This window comes from Anthonomus grandis, chromosome 10 (assembly GCF_022605725.1).
Source record: "Anthonomus grandis grandis chromosome 10, icAntGran1.3, whole genome shotgun sequence".
NCBI classification, from domain to species: Eukaryota; Metazoa; Arthropoda; class Insecta; order Coleoptera; family Curculionidae; genus Anthonomus; species Anthonomus grandis.
In genome coordinates this window covers 6,118,360-6,138,806 of record NC_065555.1, presented here as the reverse complement: position 1 = coordinate 6,138,806, position 20,447 = coordinate 6,118,360, and the positions used below count along the sequence as shown (strand labels likewise).

The window sequence follows — 20,447 nt, the reverse complement described above, 5'->3', positions numbered from 1 at the left end:
ACTACCTGAAATAGTTAATTAATTAATCCACATTTGACGTTTAAGATAAATTATTTTACAATTCTAGGCACTTGATTAACTACCTAGAATAATTAATTAATTAATTAATTATTTTACAATTCCAGGCACTTAAGTTGAAGATATTTTTAAAATTTAACACACTAATTAAAATCATGCTTTAACTGACTAAAATAATTAATTAATTAATTTTTAATTAACGTTTAAATTAAACTATTTTACCATTCCAGGCACTGAAGTTTTATATATTTTTTTTAATTTAAGACACTAATTAAAATCATGCTTTAACTGACTAAAATAATTAATTAATTAATTTTTAATTAACGTTTAAATTAAATTATTTTACCATTCCAGGCATTAAAGTTCTAGATTTATTTTTTAATTTAAGACACTAATTAAAATCATGAGTCAACTGACTAAAATAATTAATTAATTAATTTTTAATTAACGTTTAAATTAAATTATTTTACCATTCCAGGCATTAAAGTTCTAGATTTATTTTTTAATTTAAGACACTAATTAAAACCATGCCTCAACTGTCTAAAATAATTAATTAATTTGTTTTTAATTAACGTTTAAGTTAAATTATTTTACAATTCCAGGAACTTGAATTGTAGATATTTTCAAAATTTATGTAATTAATTAAAACCATGCCTCAACTGTCTAATATAAATTATAATTAATTAATTTGTTTTTAATTAACGTTTAAATTAAACTATTTTACCATTCCAGGCACTGAAGTTTTATAAATTTTTTTAAATTTAAGACACTAATTAAAATCATGCTTTAACTGACTAAAATAATTAATTAATTAGTTTTTAATTAACGTTTAGGTTAAATTATTTTACAATGCCAGGCACTCAAGTTGAAAATATTTTAAAAATTTGAGACACTAATTAAAACCATGCGTCAACTGTCTAAAATAATTAATTAATTTGTTTTTAATTAACGTTTAAGTTAAATTATTTTACAATTCCAGGCACTCAAGTTGTAAATATTTTAAAAATTTAAGACACTAATTAAAACCCTACCTCAACTCACTAAAATAATTAATTAATTAGTTTTTAATTAACGTTTAAATTAAATTATTTTACAATTCCAGGAACTTGAGTTGTAGATATTTTTAAAATTTAAGTAATTAATTAAAACCATGCCTCAACTGTCTAAAATAAATAATTAATTTGTTTTTAATTAACGTTTAAATTATACTATTTTACCATTCCAGGCACTGAAGTTTTACATATTTTTTTAAATTTAAGACACTAATTAAAACCATACCTCAACTTACTAAAATAATTAATTAATTAGTTTTTAATTAAGGTTTAAGTTAAATTATTTAACGATTCCAGGCAGCTGTGTTGTAGATATTTTAAAAATTTAAGACATTAATTAAAAACATGCTTCAACTGACTAAAATAATTAATTAATTAGTTTTTAATTAAGGTTTAAGTTAAATTATTTTACGATTCCAGGCAGTTGTGTTGTAGATATCTTAAAAATTTAAGACACTAATTAAAATCATGCTTTAACTGACTAAAATAATTAATTAATTAGTTTTTAATTAACGTTTAGGTTAAATTATTTTACAATGCCAGGCACTCAAGTTGAAAATATTTTAAAAATTTGAGACACTAATTAAAACCATGCGTCAACTGTCTAAAATAATTAATTAATTTGTTTTTAATTAACGTTTAAGTTAAATTATTTTACAATTCCAGGCACTTAAGATAAAAATATTTTTAAAATTTAAGATACTAATTAAAACCATACCTCAACTGTCTAAAAAATTTATTAATTAATTTGTTTTTAATTAACGTTTAAGTTAAATTATTTTACAATTCCAGGCACTCAAGTTGTAAATATTTTAAAAATTTGAGACACTAATTAAAACCATGCGTCAACTGTCTAAAATAATTAATTAATTTGTTTTTAATTAACGTTTAAGTTAAATTATTTTACAATTCCAGGCACTTAAGATAAAAATATTTTTAAAATTTAAGATACTAATTAAAACCATACCTCAACTGTCTAAAAAATTTATTAATTAATTTGTTTTTAATTAACGTTTAAGTTAAATTATTTTACAATTCCAGGCACTCAAGTTGTAAATATTTTTAAAATTTAAGACACTAATTAAAACCCTACCTCAACTCACTAAAATAATTAATTAATTAGTTTTTAATTAACGTTTAAATTAAATTATTTTACAATTCCAGGAACTTGAGTTGTAGATATTTTTAAAATTTAAGTAATTAATTAAAACCATGCCTCAACTGTCTAAAATAAATAATTAATTTGTTTTTAATTAACGTTTAAATTATACTATTTTACCATTCCAGGCACTGAAGTTTTACATATTTTTTTAAATTTAAGACACTAATTAAAACCATACCTCAACTTACTAAAATAATTAATTAATTAGTTTTTAATTAAGGTTTAAGTTAAATTATTTAACGATTCCAGGCAGCTGTGTTGTAGATATTTTAAAAATTTAAGACATTAATTAAAAACATGCTTCAACTGACTAAAATAATTAATTAATTAGTTTTTAATTAAGGTTTAAGTTAAATTATTTTACGATTCCAGGCAGTTGTGTTGTAGATATCTTAAAAATTTAAGACACTAATTAAAACCATGCCTTAACTGACTAAAATAATTAATTGATTAATTTTTAATTAACGTTTAAGTTAAATTATTTTACAATTCCAGGCACTCAAGTTGAAAATATTTTTAAAGGTTGAGACACTAATTAAAACCATGCCTCAGCTGACTAAAATAATTAATTAATTAGTTTTTAATTAACGCTTAAGTTAAATTATGTTACAATTCCAGGCACTTGATTTGTAGATATTTTTAAAATTTGGGACATTTATTAAAACCATGCCTTAACAGTCTAAAATAATTAATTAATTTGTTTTTAATTAACGTTTAAGTTAAATTAATTTACAATTCCAGGCACTCAAGTTGAAAATATTTTTAAAATTTGGGACATTTATTAAAACCATGCCTCAACAGTCAAAAATAATTAATTAATTAGTTTTTAATTAACGTTTAGGTTAAATTATTTTACAATTCCAGGCACTTGAGTTGTAGATTGTCTTCAAAATTGAAGACATTAATTAAAACCATGCCTCAACTGTCTAAAATAATTAATTAATTAGTTTTTAATTAACGTTTAGGTTAAATTATTTTACAATTCCAGGCACTTGAGTTGTAGATGTTTTCAAAATTGAAGACATTAATTAAAACCATGCCTCAACTGTCTAAAATAATTAATTAATTAGTTTTTAATTAACGTTTAGGTTAAATTATTTTACAATTCCAGGCACTTGAGTTGTAGATTGTTTTCAAAATTGAAGACATTAATTAAAACCATGCCTCAACTGTCTAAAATAATTAATTAATTAGTTTTTAATTAACGTTTAAATTAAATTATTTTACAATTCCAGGCACTGCAGTTCTAGATGTTTTTTTAATTTAAGACACGAATTCAAATCATGCGTCAACTGTCTAAAATAATTAATTAATTTGCTTTTAATTAACGTTTAAATTAAACTATTTTACCATTCCAGGCACTGAAGTTTTATTTTTTTTTAAATTTAGGACACTAATTAAAATCATGCGTCAACTGACTAAAATAATTAATTAATTAATTTTTAATTAAAGTTTAAATTAAATTATTCTACAATTCCAGGCACTGGAGTTCTAGATGTTTTTTTAAATTTAAGACACCAATTAAAGTCATGCTTTAACTAACTAAAATAATTAATTAATTAATTTTTAATTAACGTTTAAATTTAATTATTTTACAATTCCAGGAACGTGAGTTGTAGATATTTTCAAAATTTAAGACATTAATTAAAACCATGCCTTAACTATCTAAAATAATTAATTAATTTGTTTTTAATTAACGTTTAAGTCAAATTATTTTACATTTCCAGACACTTGATTTGTAGATATTTTTAAAATTTAAGACACCAATTAAAACCATGCCTCAACAGTCTAAAATAATTAATTAATTAGTTTTTAATTAACGTTTAAATTTAATTATTTTACAATTCCAGGCACTTGAGTTAAAGATATTTTAACATTTAAGACACTAATTAAAACCATGCCTCAACAGTCTAAAATAATTAATTAATTAGTTTTTAATTAACGTTTAAATTTAATTATTTTACAATTCCAGGCACTTGAGTTAGAGATATTTTAACATTTAAGACACTAATTAAAACCATGCGTCAGCAGTCTAAAATAATTAATTAATTTGTTTTTAATTAACGTTTAAATTAAATTATTTTACTATTCCAGGCACTGATGTTCTAGATTTTTTTTTAAATTTAGGATACTTATTAAAATCATGCTTCAACTGACTAAAATAATTAATTAATTAGTTTTTAATTAACGTTTAAGTTAAATTATTTTTTAATTCCAGGCACTTGAGTTGTAGATATTTTTAAAATTTAAGAAACTAATTAAAGCCATGCCTAAACTGTCTAAAATAGTTAATTAATTTGTTTTTAATTAACGTTTAAATTAAACTATTTTACCATTCCAGGCACTGAAGTTTTATTTTTTTTTAATTTAAGACACTAATTAAAATCATGCCGTCAACTGACTAAAATAATTAGTTAATTTGTTTTTAATTAACGTTTAAATTAAATTATTTTACAATTCCAGGCACTAAAGTTCTAGATGTTTTTTTAATTTACGACACGAATTAAAATCATGCTTCAACTGTCTAAAATAATTAATTAATTAATTTTTAATTAACGTTTAAGTTAAATTATTTTACAATTCCAGGCACTTGAGTTAGATATATTTTTAAAATTTAAGACACTAATTAAAACCATGCCTCAACTGCCTAGAATAATTAATTATTTAATTTTTAATTAACGCTTAAGTTAACTTATTTTACAATTCCAGGCACTTCATTTGTAGATATTTTCAAAATTTAAGTCATTAATTAAAACCATGCCTCAACTGTCTAAATAATTAATTAATTAATTTTTAAATAACGTTTAAGTTAAATTATTTTACAATCCCAGGTACTTAATTGAATATTAAAAAAAAATTTAAGACACTTATTAAAACCGTGCCTCAACTGACTAAAAAAATTAATTAATTAGTTTTAATTAACGTTTAGGTTAAATTATCTTACAATTCCAGGCCCTTGCATTGTAGATTTTTTTTTATCTGAGACACATTAATTAAAATCGTGCCTCAACTGCCTGGAATAATTAATTAATTAATTTTAGTTAAGTACGTTTTAGTTAAATAAATCATTGTAAAAAATAATTTTACAGTTCCAAGAATTTTTTTTGTATTACAGACAGTTAAAATTTTATCAGCATTACCACTGGAATAATTAATTAATTAATTTAGAGCTGATACTGAAGTTTAAATTATTTTGTAATTGTACTGTGTTGAACTGTATTTTGAATTGATTTTTTAAAATGTCAGGTCTTTTAATTAAAATCCATTATTAACTGCCTAGAATAATCAATTAATTAATTTCTGACGGTTAAGTTAAATAATTTCAAGTGTGCCTTAACTGTTTGAAATAATTAATTAATAGAAAATATATTTTTATTAGTTTTATATTTTTTCGAAAGATTGTTGGGCGCCAAGATTTTAATAGTCTTAGAAAATAAATTAAATATATTCATAGTTGACTTTGATTATTAAACAGGTGTTAAAAAGTTAATATAGAATAGTGAAAACCGTTTGCTTCTATGTCAAATAGTTTTGACATTATGACCTGTCAAAGTCCCAAAAATGCTGATTTTCAATTGCTTATATCTCTAGAGCGGTTAGAGCAAAGTATGTCATGTGACCCATTAAATTTCTTAGAATTTCACTTAGAATTTGAATATTGAATAAAATATATGGTCTTTCATGCAAAATAAAGTAGTAACTTCCAATTTAAGCCTAACACTGAGGAAAACTTCGTTTTTTCAAATGGAACTTCCCATATATTTGTATGTTTTTAAATTCTACATAAAAAACCAAGAAATATGATGGGTCACATGCCATACTTTTCTCGAAGAATTTTCAAGAAAATCAGCAAGATATCCCTGAAGGGCTAATATTTACATCCTAATATCTCGGAAATTGTTTCAGTTAGCTATGGCAAGTGACCCCTCAAATTTCTTAGAATTTCACGTAGAATCCAAAAATGCAATAATATATAGCAAAACTCTCACCCACCCCGTCTTGGTTCAATTTTAGGTTTCATATTGGCAAAATAGACTCACCCAAAATTATCCATCATAAAAGTAGTTAATCCAATATCAAAAAAAGCACGATAATCCAACTTATAAAAGTAACCAATCACAACACTCTAGGAGTTGAAAAAAAATCGTATCCTCTCTCACACCACCAATGCAACAATTCCCAAATATCATTCAGTCGGCACAATAGAAAAATCCCACTTTTCCACTTGTCCAATTATCCATCCACGTTAAGAGCTCCCTTTCAAAGCAATTTTTTCAAAAATCCAAAAAAAAACAATTGCCGGCTTTTTCGAAAAACCAAAAAAAAAAAAAAACAAAAGACAAACGAATTGGCGCGGTCGTTAGTCCCGTCCGTCCGACTATCGCGCACAGCCAACTTAAGTTTGCGCAACGCGAACGCGTTACTAAAACAACTGAGCGCGGTGCGAAGAGTGAGAAGCGCGTTCCTCGGCCTACCACGATGTTCGGCGCGCCGGAGAAGGATTTTCTTTCTTTTTTTTTTCTGTCTTGTTTTGTTTTTTTTTCCTCGTTCTCCACTACGTGCTACTACGGTTTGGGTTTTTTTCGGTGGGGCGAGTGGATCTGTTTCCCGCCCGAAATGTTATCGAAGAATGAACGGATTTTTCGGTACTGTCCAAAATTGTGACTGCGGTGGGTATGGTACCGCTGGCAAGGTCTCGGTATAGAGGTAACCTTGTCGTCCAAGGTTTATCTTTTACCGTTTGAACTAGTTTTTTTTTCAATAGTAAATCGTTCATAAGGTAAAACTAACTCGAGAATATTCTGGATTCTTAAAGGGCTGTCACAAGGGACTTGTTCTAATTCAGTTTTTTTGCAAGGCTCGCTATAGTGACTTAAATATTTGTGTAAAGATTGTAGGGGACTTTTAATCGCGTTCTGTATAAAATTCCAAGAAATTTGATGGGTCACATGCCAGGGTTTGCTTAAACGGCTTCCAAGATATTAGCGTGTGAATATTGGCCCTTTTGGGATTCTCAGCTGATTTTCTTGAAAATTCTTCAAGGAAAGTATGGCATGTGACCCATCATATTTCTTGGATTTTTGTATAAAAGTTAAAAATGTAAAAATATATGGGGGTCCCGATTTGAAATAACGAAGTTTGCCTCAATTTTAGGCTTAAATTGGACGTTACTACCTTATTTAAAATGAAACGTCCTATATTTTATTTAATATTTGAATTCTACGCGAAATTCTAAGAAATTTGAGGGGTCACATGGCATACTTTGATCAAACCGTTTCAGAGATATAAACAATTGAAAATAATCTTTTTTGGGACTTTGACAGGTCACAACATCAAAACTATTTGACTTAGAAAAAAATGGTTTTCACTTTCTTGTATTAACTTTTTAAGACCAATTTATTGATTAAAATCAAACATAAATAATTTTTATACATTTTTTTATGCCTTAAAGATCTTTGTTATTTTTAATGGAATACCCTATATATTATTGCATATTTGAATTCTACGCGAAATTCTAAGAATTTTGATAGGTGCATGGCATACTTTGATCCAACCGTTCCAGAGATATAAACAATTAAAAATAATCGTTTTTGGGATTTTGACAGGTCATAACGTCAAAACTATTTGACTTAGAAAAAAACGGTTTTCACTTTCTTGTATTAACTTTTTAAGATCAATTTAATGATTTTAATCAAACATAAATAATTTTTATATAGTTTTTTAAGACTTATAGATCTTTGTTATTTTTAATGGAACACCCTATATATTATTACATATTTGAATTCTACGCGAAATTCTAAGAATTTTGATGGGTCGCATGGCAGACTTTGATCGAACCATTCCAGAAATATAAACAATTGAAAATAATCTTTTTTGGGACTTTGACGGCTCATTACGTCAAAACTATTTGACTTTGAAAAAAACGGTTTTCACTTTCTTGTATTAACTTTTTAAGACCAATTTAATGACTTAAATCAAACATGAATAATTTTTATATATTTTTTTAAGACTTATAGATCTTTGTTATTTTTAATGGAACACCCTATATATTATTACATATTTGAATTCTACGCGAAATTCCAAGAATTTTGAGGGGTCACATGGCGTACTTTGATCAAACCGTTTCAGAGATATAAACAATTGAAAAAATATTTTTTGGGACTTTGACAGCTCATTACATCAAAACTATTTGACTTAGAAAAAAACGGTTTTCACTTTCTTGTATTAACTTTTTAAGACCAATTTAATGACTTAAATCAAACATGAATAATTTTTATATATTTTTTTAAGAAATATAGATCTTTGTTATTTTTTATGGAACACCCTATATATTATTACATATTTGAATACTACGCGAAATTCCAAGAATTTTGAGGGGTCACATGGCATACTTTGATCTAACCGTTCCAGAGATATAAATAATTGAAAATAATCTTTTTTGGAACTTTGACAGCTCATAACGTCAAAACTATTTGACTTTGAAAAAACGGTTTTCACTTTCTTGTATTAACTTTTTAAGACCAATTTAATGACTTAAATCAAACATGAATAATTTTTATATATTTTTTTAAGAAATATAGATCCTTGTTATTTTTTATGGAACACCCTATATATTATTACATATTTGAATTCTACGCGAAATTCCAAGAATTTTAAGGGGTCACATGGCATACTTTGATCGAACCGTTCCAGAAATATAAACAATTGAAAATAATCTTTTTTGGGACTTTGACGGCTCATTACGTCAAAACTATTTGACTTAGAAAAAAACGGTTTTCACTTTCTTATATTAACTTTTTAAGACCAATTTAATGATTTAAATCAAACATGAATAATTTTTATATATTTTTTTAAGACTTATAGATCTTTGTTATTTTTAATGGAACACCCTATATATTATTACATATTTGAATTCTACGCGAAATTCTAAGAATTTTGATAGGACGCATGGCATACTTTGATCGAACCGTTCCAGAGATATAAACAATTGAAAATAATCTTTTTTTGAGTTTGACAGGTCATATCGTCAAAACTATTTGACTTAGAAAAAAATGGTTTTCACTTTCTTATATTAACTTTTTAAGGCCAATTTAATGATTAAAATCAAACATGAATAATTTTTATATATTTTTTTAGGAAATATAAATCTTTGTTATTTTTTATGGAACACCCTATATATTATTACATATTTGAATTCTACGCGAAATTCTAAGAATTTTGATGGGTCGCATGGCATACTTTGATCGAACCGTTCCAGCGATATAAACAATTCAAAATAATCTTTTTTGGGACTTTGACAGGTCATAACGTCAAAACTATTTGACTTAGAAAAAAATGATTTTCACTTCCTAATATTAATTTTTTAAGACCAATTTAATGATTAAAATCAAACATGAATAATTTTTATATTTTTTTTTAAGAAATATAGATCTTTGTTATTTTTAATGGAACACCCTATATATTATTACATATTTGAATTCTACGCGAAATTCCAAGAATTTTGAGGGGTCACATGGCATACTTTGATCGAACCGTTCCAGAGATATAAACAATTGAAAATAATCTTTTTTGGAACTTTGACAGCTCATAACGTCAAAACTATTTGACTTTGAAAAAAACGGTTTTCACTTTCTTGTATTAACATTTTAAGACCAATTTAATGACTTAAATCAAACATGAATAATTTTTATATATTTTTTTAAGACTTATAGATCTTTGTTATTTTTAATGGAACACCCTATATATTATTACATATTTGAATTCTACGCGAAATTCTAAGAATTTTGAGGGGTCACATGGCATACTTTGATCAAACCGTTCCAGAGATATAAACAATTCAAAATAATCTTTTTTGGAACTTTGACAAGTCATTACGTCAAAACTATTAGACTTAGAAAAAAACGGTTTACACTTTCTCGTATTAACTTTTTAAGACCAATTTAATCATTAAAATCAAACATGAAAAATTTTTATATATTTTCTTAAGAAATATAGATCTTTGTTATTTTTTATGGAACACCCTATATATTATTACATATTTGAATTCTACGTGAAATTCTAAGAATTTTGAGGGGTCACATGGCATACTTTAATCGAACCGTTCCAAAGATACAAACAATTGAAAAAAATATTTTTTTTACTTTGACAGGTCATATCGTCAAAACTATTTAACTTAGAAAAAAACGGTTTTCACTTTCTTATATTAACTTTTTAAGACCAATTTAATGATTAAAATCAAACATAAATAATTTTTATACATTTTTTTATGCCTTAAAGATCCTTGTTACTTTTAATGGAACACCCTGTATATTATTACATGTTTGAATTCTACGCGAAATTCTAAGAATTTTGATAGGTCGCATGGCATACTTTGATCGAACCATTCCAAAGATATAAACAATTGAAAATAATATTTTTTGGGACTTTGACAGGTCATAACGTCAAAACTATTTCACTTAGAAAAAAACGGTTTTCACTTTCTTATATTAACTTTTTAAGACCAATTTAATGATTTAAATCAAACATGAATAATTTTTATATTTTTTTTTAAGACTTATAGATCTTTATTTTTTTTAATGGAACACCCTATATATTATTACATATTTGAATTCTAAGCGAAATTCTAAGAATTTTGATGGGTCGCATGGCATACTTTGATCAAACCGTTCCAGAGATATAAACAATTGAAAATAATCTTTTTTGGGACTTTGACAGCTCATTAGGTCAAAACTATTTAACTTAAAAAAAAACGATTTTCACTTTTTTGTATTAACTTTTTAAGACCAATTTAATGATTTAAATCAAACATGAATAATTATTATATATTTTTTTTAAGAATAAAAAATCTCTGTTATTTTTAAAGGGACACCCTATATATTATTACATATTTGGATTCTACGTGAAATTCTATGAAATTTAAGGGGTCACATGCCATACATTGGTAAAACGGTTTTTGAGATATTGCCGATGGAAAATTTAATTTTTTTGAGGTTATAAAGCCTATTACCTATACCTATAACTATTTCAGATAAACAGAAAATATTGTTCTTTTTGAAAATAAAAAAATTAGCGATTTTCAACTGTTTAGAATCTGTGATAAATAAAACATAATTTTTATTAATTAATTATTGAAGGCACTAAAGGCACACTTTTAATTAAAATACTTGAAATTATAAAATAATATTAACTTAGCCGTAAGAAATTAATTAATTAATTATTTCAGGTAGTTGAGGCATGATTTTAATTAATCTAAAATAATTTAGAGTAAAATATTTACTTAAACGTTAATTAAAAATTAATTAATTAATTAGTTCTGGGCAGTTGACGATGGATTTTAATTAAAGTGTCCGAAGTGTAAAAAAAGAAAAAATGCAACAAAAAAGTGCCTGGAATTGTAAAATAATTTAACGTAAACGTTAATTAATTAATTATTCCAGGCAGTTGAAGTCTAACATTAATTAATTTTTTTTTAAATCCACTACTCAACTGCCTGAAATTGTAGAATAATTTAACTTAGTGTTAATTAAAAATTAATTAATTAACTATTTCAGTAATTTCAATGATCATTGCTTTTAATTAATTAATTAATGACGTTAAAATTAGAATTGTTTTACCATTTCAGGTAGCTGAGGCCCCTCGACTGCCTGGACTAATTAATTAATTTTTTAATCAAGTAAAGTTAAAATTGTTTTATGATTTCAGGCAGTTAAGACATTTTAATTAAAATTAAAGGGAATCCAAAAATGTAACAATATACAGGGTGTCCGACATAAATCATGCTAAATTAGCTTCAATATTTGAACTAAAATTGCAGAATTATTATAAATACCTCAATTTCAAATTTGCAAAGCATGACGTGGCAAGATTCAAAATGGCGGACGGACGCCATTTTGGACAAGAAATAAATTAACGAAACGTAAAGGTGTCTTGTAACACCTCATTTTAAAGGTCTCATTAAGCCCTTGACGAATTACGTAATAATTAGGAAGTAAAACAAAATGGCGGCTCCTTACGTCAATTTAAGCCTTCTTCGGACCTCAATCATATATCTTTGTGTGATCTGTTGTAACGTATCGATCATAATTAATTATAAAAAAAACTATTCTCATAAAATCATTAGTGTGTTATAAACAACAACAACCTGGCCTTAGGTATTTGATTGTAAAACCTATAAGGTCGTTCCTTGTAAGTTGACCGCCAAAATCAATGTCAGTCGGTTTAGTAGCGTCGATTCTACTTTTAATAATATTATCGACTCGCTCGTTATAATATAAAAATTTCAATCCATGAATATTTATTTAATTAAGGTTTTAATAATAAGGCCGGCATTGGGTCGGAAACGTTTTTTTACCGTCAAATCGTCTAATTATTACATTCCGATAAGATTAAGGTAAAATGGCAACGTTGGATGAACAACGCCCCTCCTCCTCCTCCCCTTTCCAAGCTTCTTCAGCAGTGTTGACATTACCTCTACATTTTCCTTGGACCACTTTTCTTATGTAGTTCAACCCGAATCCTTAAGGCTCTCCTACCTGTATACTATGTTGCACATACAAATCATTCCCAGAAAATTCTTGTCACTTGCTATTTTGTTGCTTCTAGGTAACGTACCCGTTACGTAACCGTCGAAATACCATTTTTTTTTAAATATAATTCTGCCGGTACCATTGAAGTTCCGTTAACGTGGTTGGCACCAGACCGACCATTAAAAAAATGCACCAACCGAAATGCGACGTTTTAAATCAGTCGAAGTAGTAGAGGAGACGCCAGCATGTCAGGGCGCCATAAGCCTAACGGTTTTCCTATAATATTAATTATTATTCTGAAGTATTATCAGTTAATTTAACTTGCTGGCAAAATGGAAGTTTACGGAATAATTATTTATTAACCTATGCGATGGGTTATGAGGAGTAAAATTAGAATCTTTGTTATTTTAACGGGACACCCTATATGTTATTTGATTTTTGGATTCTACATGAAATTCTAAGAAATTTGATGGGTCACATGGCATACTTTGATCAAACCGTTCCAGAGATATAAACAATTAAAAGTCACCTTTATTGGGACTTTGACAAGGGATAGTGTCAAAACTATTTGACATAAATGGAACTGTTTTCACTTTCTTACATTAACTTTTTAAGACCTATTTAATGATTAAGGTTAAATATGAATATATTTAATTTTTTTATAAGAATATTAAAATCTTTGTTATTTTAAATAGGACACCCTATATATTATTTCATTTTTGGATTCTACGTGAAATTCTAAGAAATTTGATGGGTCACATGGCTTACTTTGATCAAACCGTTCCAGAGATATAAACAATTGAAACTCACCTTTATTAGGACTTTGACAGGTGATAGTGTCAAGACTATTTGACATAGGGAGAAACTGTTTTCACTTGCCTGTATTAATTTTAAAGACCTATTTAATGATCAAAGTCAAACATGAATAAATTTAATTTTTTTTTATCAGACTATTAAAATTTTTGTTATTTTAAATGGGACACTCTTTATATTATTTCATTTTTGGATTCTACGTGAAATTCTAAGAAATTTGATGGGTCACATGGCATACTTTGATCGAACCGTTCCAGAGATATAAACAATTGAAAGTCACCTTTATTAGAACTTTGACAGGTGATAGTGTCAAAACTATTTGACATAAATGGAAACTGTTTTCACTTTCTTACATTAACTTTTTAAGACCTATTTAATGATTAAGGTTAAATATGAATATATTTAATTTTTTTTGTAAGACCATTAAAAGCTTTGTTATTTTTAATGGGACACCCTATATATTATTTCATTTTCGGATTCTACCAGAAATTCTAAGAAATTTGATGGGTCACATGGCACATTTTTACCGAACCGTTTCAGAGATATAAACAATTGAAAGTCACCTTTTAGTGGGACTTTGACAAGGGATAGTGTCAAAACTATTTGACATGAATGGAAACTGTTTTCACTTTCTTGCATTAACTTTTTAAGACCTATTTAATGATCAAAGTCAAACATTAATATATTTTTTTTTTTTATAAGACTATTAAAATCTTTGTTATTTTAAATGGGACACCCTATATATATTATTTCATTTTCGGATTCTACGTGAAATTCTAAGAAATTTGATGGGTCACATGGCATACTTTGATCAAACCGTTCCAGAGATATAAACAATTAAAAGTCACCTTTATTGGGACTTTGACAAGGGATAGTGTCAAAACTATTTGACATAAATGGAAACTGTTTTCACTCTCTTACATTAATTTTTTAAGACCTATTTAATGATCAAAGTCAAACATTAATATATTTATTTTTTTTTATAAGATTATTAAAATCTTTGTTATTTTAAATGGGACACCCTATATATTATTTCATTTTTGGATTCTACGTGAAATTCTAAGAAAATTGATGGGTCACATGACATACTTTAACCGAATCATTCCAGAGATATAAACAATTGAAAGTCATCTTTATTGGGACTTTGACAAGGGATAGTGTCAAAACTATTTGACATAAATGGAAACTGTTTTCACTTTAATACATTAACTTTCTAAGACCTATTTAATGATTAAGGTTAAATATTAATATATTTAATTTTTTTATAAGACTATTAAAATCTTTGCTATTTTAAATGGGACACCCTATATATTATTTCATTTTCGGATTCTACGTGAAATTCTAAGAAATTTGATGGGTCACATGGCACACTTTGACCGAACCGTTTCAGAGATATAAACAATTGAAAGTCACCTTTATTGGGACTTTGACAAGGGATAGTGTCAAAACTATTTGACATAAATGGAAACTGTTTTCACTTTCTTACATTAACTTTTTAAGACCTATTTAATGATTAAGGTTAAATATGAATATATTTAATTTTTTTGGTAAGACCATTAAAATCTTTGTTATTTTTAATGGGACACCCTATATATTATTTCATTTTTGGATTCCACGTGAAATTTTAAGAAATTTGATGGGTCACATGGCACACTTTGATCAAACCGTTCCAGAGATATAAACAATTGAAAGTCACCTTTATTAGGACTTTGTCAGGTGATAGTGTCAAGACTATTTGACATAGAAGAAAACTGTTTTCACTGTCTTATATTAACTTTTTAAGACCTATTTAATGATCAAAGTCAAACATGAATATATTTAATTTTTTTTATAAGACTATTAAAATCTTTGTTATTTTAAATGGGACACCCTATATATTATTTCATTTTTGGATTCTACATGAAATTCTAAGAAATTTGATGGGTCACATGGCTTACTTTGATCAAACCGTTCCAGAGATATAAACAATTGAAAATTACCTTTATTGTGACTTTGACAAGGGATACTGTCAAAATTATTTGATATAAAGGGAAACTGTTTTCACTCTCTTACATTAATTTTTTAAGACCTATTTAATGATCAAAGTCAAACATTAATATATTAATTTTTTTTTATAAGACTATTAAAATCTTTGTTATTTTAAATGGGACACCCTATATATTATTTCATTTTTAATTTCTACGTGAAATTCTAAGAAATTTGATGGGTCACATGGCATACTTTGACCGAATCGTTCCAGAGATATAAACAATTGAAAGTCACCTTTATTGGGACTTTGACAAGGGATAGTGTCAAAACTATTTGACATAGGAAGAAACTCTTTTCACTTTCTTCTATTAATTTTAAGGGCCTATTTAATGATCAAAGGCAAACATGAATTTATTAATTTTTTTCTACAAGACCATTATTTTAAATGGGACACCCTATATATTATTTCATTTTTGGATTCTACATGAAATTCTAAAAAATTTGATGGGTCACATGGCATACTTTGATCTAACCGTTCCAGAGATATATACAATTGAAAGTCACCTTTATTGGGACTTTGACAGGTGATAGTGTCAAGACTATTTGACATAGAAAAAAATTGTTTTCACTGTCTTGTATTAACTTTTTAAGACCTATTTAATGATCAAAGTCAAACATGAATATATTTTATTTTTTTTATAAGACTATTAAAATCTTTGTTATTTTAAATAGGACACCCTATATATTATTTCATTTTCGGATTCTACGTGAAATTCTAAGAAATTTGATGGGTCACATGGCATACTTTGATCAAACCGTTCCAGAGATATGAACAATTGAAAATCACCTTTATTAGAACTTTGACAGGTGATAGTGTCAAGACTATTTGACATAGGAATAAACTCTTTTCACTTTCTTCTATTAATTTTAAGGGTCTATTTAATGATCAAAGGCAAACATGAATTTATTAATTTTTTTCTACAAGACCATTATTTTAAATGGGACACCCTATATATTATTTCATTTTTGCATTCTACGTCAAATTCTAAGAAATTTGATGGGTCACATGCCATAGTTTGGTCCAATAGTTTCAAAGATGCATCAACCGGCGGTGTTGCCATTCTCGGTGATTATACATATATTCCTTCCAAGAAATTGAAGTTAACATGCACTAAAGTGAGTTCTTTCAGTGATTTGGCAACGATGACCCATTAGCCCCAGCAGTGTTGCCACACTTGCCAAATTTCTTAACTTTATAAGAAACTTTTCGAGAATTTATTTTCATGTTTCTTACAGGCAATTGAGGTCTATTCGAACAGAAGGCTTTCAGTATCACAATAATTTTTTATACATAATGTATATTAATGTCAAACCACGCCTCTCCGTCAGTGGGCCACGCCCACTTTCAAACGACCTTGAACCAAGTAGGCCTTGCGACACCTCATTTTAAAGGTACTGTCGAGCACTTTCCGTTTCTGGATGTAACGGGTGCAAAAATAAAATATCGCTCTCTTAAAACCCGTTTAATTGTTAAAAAACCGCGTAGAATGTCTCTCATTTATTTAATCGATTGCGATTTTCTTTTCTTGCATTACGCAGATGACGCGAGAGAGTTTATTGACGTCGCAGAAAACAAAAGTGGTAAAAGTTCATGTAATAGTTACGTAGCGTGGATGCCAGCGGATTTTTTTTCATTCTTGAATGAACCCGAGACGCTTTATGGCCGAACAAGTTCGTTGTTTTGTTTGTCGCCTTTTGTGGATTTTTTCACTGTACGAAACAAACTTCTCTTGGCTTAAGAAAATTTAAAAGAAGTGGCAACACTGCTGAAAGAGCTTGGAGGAGAGGGGGACCGTAACTTATCCAACGTTGCTATTTCACGTCAATGTGGACTTTTTAACCCCTTTTTGACTTTTAAACCCTTTTGGTTCGCATGAATCATTAACGATCACTATGAAATAATGCTTCACGTCTCTAGTAGGTTTAATTACTTAAGAAAAGTGAAATTTTAAAACGGGTCAAGGCGTGACTGGACCATGAAATGAGGTAGAATCTGACAAAATTGAATTTTTTCCCATTTTTTGACCTCTAAACCCATCTGAGACTCGTGAATTCTTTACGATCGCCATGAAATGATGATATACGTCTCTAATGGGTTTAATTACTTAAGAAAAATGAAATTTTAAAATGATACAAGGCGTGCCTGGACCATGAGATGAGGTAGAAACTGACAAAATGTACTTTTAATCCACTTTTTGACCTTCAAACCCATCTGAGGCCCATGAATGTTTGACGATCACAATGAAATGATGCTATACGTTTCTAATGGGTTTAATTACTTAAGAAAAGTAAAATTTTAAAATAATTCAAGGCGTGCCTGGACCATGAAATGCGGTAGAAACCGACAAAATGCACTTTTTACCCTTTTTTTGACATGTAAACCTATCTAACAGCCATGAATCCTTGACGATCGCAATGAAATGATGCTATAGGTCTCTAATGGGTTTAATTATTTAAGAAAAGTAAAATTTTAAAATAATTCAAGGCGTGCCTGGACCATGAAATGCGGTAGAAACCGACAAAATGCACTTTTTACCCAATTTTGACCTATAAACCCATCAGAGACCCACGAATTCTTGATGATCGCAATGAAATGATACTATACCTCTCTAGTGAGTTTAATTACTTAAGAAAACTGAAATTTTAAAGTGATTCAAGACGTGCCTGGACCATGAAATGCCGTAGAAACTGACAAAATGCACTTTTGATCTCTAAACCCATCTGAGACCCACGAATTCTTGACGATCGCAATGAAATGATGTTATGTGTCTCTAAAGGGTTAAATTATTTAAAAAAAGTTAAATTTGAAAATTATTCAAGGCGTGCCTGGACCATGAAAGGCGATAGAATCCAACAAAATGCACTTTTTAACCTTTAAACCCATCTGAGAGCCATGAATCCTTGACGATCGCTATGAAATGATTCTTTACGTCTCTAGTGGGCCTAACTACTTAATTACAGTTAAATTTCAAAGTGACTCAAGGTGTGCCTAGACCATGAAATGCAGTAGAAACCGTAAAACTGTACTCATTTCACTATTCAAACGTCATAAAAAAACAAATTGGCTGTTTGTGAACAAAAAAAAACACCGACCGACCAGGCAGCCACCCTGAACTATGATCGTTTGATTTTATTTTGTAACGAAGGTCGCCGATACCGTTTTTTCTAACTCCAAACCAATAGATATATAATAATTGTTCCAATAAACTTCCTTATTGGCGATTTCATGGACGTTTTGCGTATCGTGTCGGTTTGTTTTAATAAAATATTTTAAATTGTCCGTATAAATCAGTGCGGGGCGATAATAGGAAAGAACCGACCGTTTCAAGGCAAGGACTTAACATTATTAGTGTATCCTTGAATTTGTCCAATAGACAACTGCTTGGCAACAATGTAATCGCTGTCGCTTCAACTGTCAATTGTCATTTTAAAAACTGATTAAGCTCCGTTCATTCAGCATTGTTGTACTGCTGGGAGTTTTACTAGGTTCAGAGATTATTGTTATTAGAAAGTCCATTGGATGGATGCATGCACCGATTTACCTGAGGAAAGTTATCTATAAAACGTGATAAAATAGATTGACTTTCGCTTTCTCTCTCTGTCTCTCGTATAGTAAAAATAACCACTTTATATCTTTAATTTATGCAAATAAATATTAGACCAGTAGTGGGCTGTGACCTACTTAAATTCAAAAAAATAAAATAAAAATACAGTCACTGTCAAGGATATTTTTAAATTTATTAAATCGAGCATTTGAGCTGATCTAAATGCGACCCTGAACGGCTTTTCGGTTCGATTAATTGCTAATTCTAGGCACTCCTATCTGTATTAATTAATTTCTGATTATCAAGGACGCTTCCGTTGTTCTGGCAACACCGCTTGCCGTTATTTTCAAACCAGTAGGCTTGGCATCCATTATGTTGACACTGTTGTCAAAAAAGTATAGTATTAGTAGAACAATTTAGTCAATATTCTAAATAGTTCATGTATACGTTAATTAATTTGTATAAGGAAGTTTTCGTTAATTCACCGTCAAAAATCGTATAATACAGTGTTGCCAAACAGTGTTTTGTTCAACATCCAAGTAGGCCCTGAGAGGGGAGAGGGTTTCATGTGCGCTTATTATAAGAACGTATTGAAAAAGTCGGTAAAAAGTTTCATGGTCCAGGCACGCGTTGAATAATTTTGAAATTTGACTTTTCTTAAGTAATTGAACCCATTTGAAACGTATAGCATAATGTAATTGTGATCATCAAGCATTCCTGGGTCTCAGATATGTTTGAACGTCATAAAGTGGATTAGAAATGCCGTTTATAGGGTTCTACCCTATGTCATAGTCCAAGCACGTCTTAAATCATTTTGAAATTTCACTTTTCTTAAGTAATTAAACCCATTAGAGACGTATAGCATTATTTTATTGTGATCGTCAAGGATTCATGGCTGTCAGAAAGGTTTAAATGTCAAAAAGTGGGTAAAAAGTGCATTTTGTCAGTTTCTACCGCATTTCATAGTCCAGGCACGCCTTGAATCATTTTGAAATTTCACTTTTCTGAAGTAATTAAATCCATTAGAGACGTATAGCATCATTTTATTGTGATCGTCAAGGATTCATGAATCTGAGATGGGTTTGAAGGTCAAAAAGAGGATTAAAAGTGCATTTTGCCAGTTTCTACCACTTTTCATGGTCTATCACGCCTTGAATCATTTTGAAATTTCACTTTTCTTAAGTAATTAAATCCATTAGAGACGCATAGTGGCATTTCATTGCGATCGTCAGGCATTCATGGGTCTCAGTTGGGTTTAAAGGTCCAAAAGTGGATTAAAAGTGCATTTTGTCAGTTTCTACCT

General features: G+C 28.1%; 2 protein-coding genes across 5 annotated transcripts in view; one reads left to right on the top strand and one right to left on the bottom strand.

The window, feature by feature from the left end:
• LOC126741717 (ecdysone-induced protein 74EF) overlaps positions 1 to 7,187 on the bottom strand; it is a 224,318-nt gene extending 217,131 nt beyond the window's left edge. For 3 of the 4 annotated variants that reach the window (XR_007662297.1, XR_007662298.1, XM_050448257.1), the window contains exon 1: positions 6,273 to 7,123. The gene's annotated coding sequence lies outside the window, so the exon portion shown is untranslated. Of the gene's footprint in view, positions 1 to 6,272 lie in introns of all 4 variants that reach the window. The other variant, XM_050448260.1, reaches the window with a different exon arrangement.
• Positions 1 to 20,447, top strand: part of LOC126741718 (U7 snRNA-associated Sm-like protein LSm11) — an 87,392-nt gene that overhangs the window by 30,027 nt on the left and 36,918 nt on the right. The window lies entirely within an intron of this gene.